Here is a 6,582-nt window from a genome sequence, read left to right as displayed (position 1 = left end):
TCATCAAGTTTTACAAAGTTCAGTGGAGCCACCATACCGAGGAGGAAGCCACCTGGGAGCGAGAAGAAGATCTCCGCAAGGACCACCCACACCTTTTTGCTGACCAACTCGAATCTCGAGGATGAGATTCATCTTAAGGGGGTTAGGTTTATAACATCCCAACTTTCAATTTGGATGTTATACATAGATCATTCATATGCATTCATATTTTATTGCATTTTTGGATTTTATTTGGTTTTGATCCAAGAAATCTAAAGCAACTCAAGGACCCAAGGAGAGAGTTGGAGGTTTCATATAAATTTCATTTTTGAATTTATTTCAAATATGAAAAAAATGGATCAATTTGATTTCAACAAATTCTTTATAATTATTTCAAAACAATAAAAATAAAGAGAGAAGATAAAAGGACTTCTTCAAAATAGAGGAGAAATATTGGAAAAGAAATTTGGAAGTCAAATTATTTTATTTGAATTTTATTTGCAATTTTATTTGGTTGAATTAGAGAAAAACATGCATTTTTAAAAATTGCATTTAGTCCAGAAAAATGTTCACATTGTCCCAAATATTAGGAAGGAATGGTGAAAATTATTTCTAGAATTTTAGGAATTTTTATTTTATTTCATTAGGATTTTTCTCCGTGCCACTGTTTTTTTAAAGAAGTGCACGCACCGAAACTGGGCCGGCCCAGCCGAAGCCAGGCCAAGCCCAGCTCGCGTCAATCGCCCCACTGCCGGCTCCCGAGCGAGAGACCGCCTCAAAGGCGGCAGAGTCCGAGCGGAACTCCGCCCGCGCCGCCCCTGCCCCAAGTCACCGTTGCACTCCCCCTCTTAGAAGCCCACCCCCGCTGCCCTCTCCTCCCCACAAACCTCCGCCGCCCCAAGCCGCCACCACTGCACCGCACTGCGCCACGGTTCCGCACCGCCGCCGCCCGCCGCTGTCGCTGCTGCTGTCGCTTGCACCGCCACCCGCGCTAGCCGCCACCATCCTTGCGAAGTCGCCGCCATCGCCACGCCTCGCCGGAGCCGCCTCGCTTGCCGAAGATGCGACGCCTCGCCATTGACCACCGCCGGCCAATCCTCCCGAACCGGTATAAAACTGATCCGGTTTTAGATCGGTTCGTTTTTATTAGTTAGTTAAATAGAGGACGTTCACACGATTAGTTATTTTAAAGAACGAATTCGTTCGTTAGTCTCTATTAGCGGATGTTCATCCGATAGATTTTTCTTTTTCTATTTATTTTCGGCTAGGGACCTATCCGCGAATACTTTTATCGCAATTTAGCCCCTGATCTTCAAACTAGCGTAAGTTTTAGCTCGTTTATGAAAATTAGATGAAACCAACGCCAAATTCTTCGTTATGATCTCCTATTTCTAGTAAACCAACTTGAACATGATTTTGACAAATTAAAATTTGAGTTTATTTTAGATTAGTAATCGATCTTGTTTTGTTCGTATCTTGAGTTTCGTAGCTCCGTTTGAGTTGATTCTTTTTGCAAATGTAGCTAATCACATGTACTAATGTTTAGATATAATCCACATGAAAATAATGCTATTAGGTTTCATTTTATGTTTTATTCAGTTGTTTGCTTGTTTTGAGTTTTATTTGGATCTTTTCTCGATTTCTCTTTGCATCGCTTGATTGATTGCTTATGTATGCTATTGTTTGTCTACGCTAGATTTTCCGGAGTGCGAAGCTTGTTACTACAAATCTCTAGAGTTTTCCGATCGTCAGCAAGGCAAGTTACACTCTGATCATACTCTTCTATACCTAGTTTTTACTATGCATTAGTTTTGCCCCTCAAATATTTGCATGAGTAGGATTGGAACTTGTGGTTTGGTTGTAGTACTTGTGGTAGGAACCTATTACTTTTGATCACCCCTGAAATATATGATATGTCCATTTTGCATCATGCTTTTATATCAATATTTATTGCATTATGGGTTGTTATTACACATTATATCTCAATACTTATGGCTATCTATTATATACTTAAAACAAGAGTAAAACAAGCCATCACGTTCGTCCACATATGCTAATCTATTTTGCACCGTTTGATTAGAATAACAATGGCTGAGATTTAAAGGTTCTTACGTAACATCTAAAAATATATGTACCAACAATATTGAACATATTGAACTTTCACGTTGTCACGTTAGATGCATATAGAAGCGTAACGTAGAGAAAAAATTTATAAAACAAGAGTAAAACAAGCCATCACGTTCGTCCACATATGCTAATCTATTTTGCACCGTTTGATTAGAATAACAATGGCTGAGATTTAAAGGTTCTTACGTAACATCTAAAAATATATGTACCAACAATATTGAACTTTCTCGTTGTCACGTTAGATGCATATAGAAGCATAACGTAGAGAAAAAAATTAGGGACCATTATTGCAATAGGAAAGACATGTCGTGATTTGGATGTGATGAAACAAGGATAGAAAGTCATGCATCACCACGTAGGCACACGCATGTACAAGAATAAACTATCCTTTAAAACACGTAACTTTTAGTACAACTATTGTCACGTCCAAACAGACTGGACACTGGACACGTGTTTAAGACAAGGAAATATATGCGTCTTTCCGTCCAAGAGTTAGAGGCAAGCACGACTCCAACATGTAAATACATTAGGAAACGGAATCTCACTTCACGTGGACACAATTCCAAACTGCTGACAGGTGCGTGCATGCAAATAAGATTTATGTAGTAGGATACAACATAAAGAATTCCACAACCATGGAAAACCAAACACATCTAGCCAGCCAAACCAGGCACACACCCAAGAAAGTAGAAGCCAGCCCAAACTACGGGACCAAAACACAATCACAAAAATCAAAGTCAGCCAATACTATGCCTGATAAAGATCGAAGCCAGGAAAAACCAAAGTTTCACGTGCAACTTGGTGCCGATGCCGGATGAAGTCATGCCCCAACCTTTTCAGTTGCTTCTCACCTGAATCATCAAGTCAGGTAACTATTTTTTAGTGAACTAACTTATTCTGGATTAAATCATCAACTGTACATTCTTAAACAGCAACTATGTTTTTGTTGCTTTTGAAGCTAATACACAATTCTACAACTTTTGAGCTTATGAGGTTTGACATGATCTTGGTTGATGAACATGTTTATTCTTTACATATTTAACTGAGAATTATTCTATCTAATTATATTTTGATTGTTATAACAGGGCATACAATGCATGCTACAGTCTGGAAGAATCTCTAGGCATTTATAAAGCATTTTTAGTCAGAGATCTACATATGCAACTTAGCAACTTTAACCCATAAAATATAGCCTGGTGAGCAATGCAATTGAAAATATTTTTTCACATGTAAGATGTCAAATAAAGTGAAAGAAACATCAGAACTTTTATCTAGATTACTGTTTTGAATTTCTATCCAAGGACACGCTACGAGACGGGGAAAGATAATTCCTACGAGAACGGAGAAAGATAAACAATGCCCAGGTATTGAAACCAACTTACAACTAATTATTCTTTCTGACGGTTACCACAATTAATCTCCAAATTTACATTCCAGATTACTTATATATATAGCTATCATTATTGTGACCTTCCTAATGGTTTTCAATGGTAAGTCCAGTAATATACATGCTCTTCCGCTTTTCATGAAAAAAACTAATGTTGGAGAGATTCACTGTTGACTTAACAGTTTTTTTATCTAAAGTCAACAGATGCCACAAGAATGTTTAGACATACCCAAGAATCAGGAACTTCTTAACAGGTATGAGACACTATCTTTTTGTTATTTGTCGACGAATTGTGACTCATGTAAACTCACTAATGTAAATAATAGTTATTCTTAACTCAAACCATAATGTAGGCACTTAGCAGAATAAATTGTACCTAAAATGATCGAAATAGATAAAAGTACTCAAGGATGCTAGAAAAAAATGTTTTACTGGAGCAGAGCATTACAAGAACTTACTACAACGAATCAAGAAAACCTACTAAATCAGGTAATCCATCCGAGTTCTTTTGAGATATGATATCTTCGAAGAAAACCTGACCCTTGAGACCTGCAATGACATTTGAATATTTGATTCATATCAATTATAATGAAGTAACATTTGACTTATTTGTGTCACTTAGTTTTATCACAATGCTAGCATTGAGTTTTAGTTTTATCACAATGCTAACATTGAGTTTATGGGTAAATTTTCTGATTTTGTGTTCATAGCTACAGGCCTACAATAGATCGCCTGCAAGAAAATATTAAATTATCATACATGCCATGTGATGATTATCACAAAACAATGGAATTACGGATAGAAACTGGATAATAGTAAATGAAGATGGGCGTCAAGAAGAAAATATCAACGTCACATGAGCTCCGCGTGATAAAGAAGGATACCAAGATCTATTTCAATATCTGATGGCTCAGGGGATAAATGAACAGAGACAAATGTGCAACAAGGAAAAGAAAAAGATGTACGAGAGAACAAAAACCAGTTCAACCAAAAATAACTACTAGGGGTCGAAGATGAAGATTCAGATGTCCATTATGGCCAAAGAAAACCTAATGTTAATGCAGCCATTAGACAACACACTTATCCACAAATAAGTTGATTAGTAGCTTATCCTGTGAAAGTCGGACTATATGTATTTCCCCAAATAAAGAGCCTAAGAATACTAGACATTGGTCAAGATAAGGATGATACTTATTGGATAGTAAGGGTCCGAATGTTAGCACTATTCAATGCATGTCAAATTGCAATTATTCGGAAAAAACTTCTTCAATATATGTTTCTGGCAATAGCACTTCTATATCATACAACATTTTCAGTTCATGAGAAGCATAAGAAAACCTCCAATGTTATTAGCTTGGCCTGCAAATGATCAACCATTGTTTGTTTAACAACATATATATGAACTAAGCTTCTTATACTACATGCAAGTCTTCTCGCTTTGTCTATTACTAATACATACAAGTAATATTTTCTCAGATATGACAACAAAAAATCAAAATAATATACTTTTTAGTCCAAATTGGGAAAACACACCTGTAAAGAGTCGGTTTCTATGAAGGAAGAAAAATATATAGTCCGGCAAATCGCTTCTACCAGCGGACACACTTCTCATCTTACTAAGTATTTCTCTCCCAATCTTTTTTTTTGCGGGGGCTCCCGATCTACTTCTACACATCTACCTCCGCCAACCAATACCTGACAATAGCTGGAAGGAAAACCTCTATATTGTGCCGCAGATCCAGCACGTGTACATCAACCTCCCCTTCGGCAACCAAATTTTGGGCTAAACGCTGCCCTCCCATTGATGGCCCTCCTCCGTCGAGCTGAGACCCAGCCACACAAGTTTGCCTCTGCTGCGTGCCCCATTCTAGGTCGCCATGACTAGGGCTTGCATTTAGTACCTGAGGACGAGAAATTATAAAAACAGTAGCGAGAAGTGACATCAGAGAAGGTCAAGAATTAGATTCCTGGAATACATTAGCTAGATCTTACTTCGCTGGCTGCTAATCACAACCGGTGGCGCATGTGGGTGAGGAGGACTAAAGGGGATCGACTGAGAGGAGAGGAAGATGTAGTTTTTCTTTTTAACTAAAGCAACAGTTCTATGTAGAGGATGACATGTGCGTGTGGTTTGAGTAAAAAAAATGATGTCGACTTTTCCTAGGTCGCTAGGTGGGCTGGAGCATCGCAACGATGGCTTAATAGATGGGGTAAGTGAAGTAGGGCTTAGAATTTTCTAAGACAATAGCTCAGCATAAGCCAGTAAATTAGAGATGACCCCCCGGCTTATCTGCTCCAGTGAACGACACATTTAAAATAGTTAGTAAACAAAATTAGAAAAAACAAAAAAAAATCAGGCTTTCCGTATAAGCCATGTATACTTTTAGAAAACAAATAGGCTAAAAAAACCATGTGCGTGTATGTGGAGGTTAGTGCACATGCAATTATAATATTCTTTTAAAAAATGAAGCCAAATCATTTACATGGATGAAACCAAAATATCATAGGCAACCGCAAAAACCAAAACGTATTTGACCAATCATATTTATTTGCAACCTTTCAAAATGATAATCTCTTTTGGTTGAATTCAAACACATGAGCCAACATATATAAAAATTTTGCGCGGTCGTCCAAGTGTACTTGATAATTTTGTTTTATTTTTTATGTAAAAGTTATTTGAAAAATACAAATTAAAGGTGTCACAAATTTTTTTCTTCTAATTTTTCTGTAACAGTTATTGAAAACTTGGTGAAATATAAAATAAAAGGATAGAGGAAAAAGGAGACTATAATAGAATAATACAAAAATCATAGTTCTACATGTTAGGCCGTGGGCCACTGGTCATTCATCTTTTATTACTGTCACGCACCAAATATTTGCAATGACAAACTCTATTTAATAGAACTTCTTACCAAACTACAATTGTTTACAACTAAATTGAAGTGAATGGTAGTTCACGCTAGGACCAATAAGTTCAATACCATGTAATTTTGGTATGTTTTTTTTATTCTTTGAAATGTCTATCTAATAACATGCTAAGAACTAATGTATAATAAAAATAAGTTAGAACTACACAAAAAAATACACTA

General features: G+C 36.9%; 1 long non-coding RNA gene across 1 annotated transcript; it reads right to left on the bottom strand.

The window, feature by feature from the left end:
- Positions 1-2,632: 2,632 nt before the first annotated feature.
- LOC119275575 lies at positions 2,633-5,605 on the bottom strand. The gene is made up of 4 exons (XR_005135755.1): positions 5,486-5,605; positions 5,189-5,394; positions 3,952-4,042; positions 2,633-2,957 (listed from the first exon to the last, which is right to left on the bottom strand). It is a non-coding gene; the product is annotated as an uncharacterized LOC119275575 (long non-coding RNA).
- Between the last annotated feature and the right edge of the window lie 977 nt (positions 5,606-6,582).

This window comes from Triticum dicoccoides, chromosome 3B, assembly GCF_002162155.2.
Source record: "Triticum dicoccoides isolate Atlit2015 ecotype Zavitan chromosome 3B, WEW_v2.0, whole genome shotgun sequence".
NCBI lineage: Eukaryota > Viridiplantae > Streptophyta > Magnoliopsida > Poales > Poaceae > Triticum > Triticum dicoccoides.
This window is presented reverse-complemented; position numbering and strand designations above follow the sequence as displayed.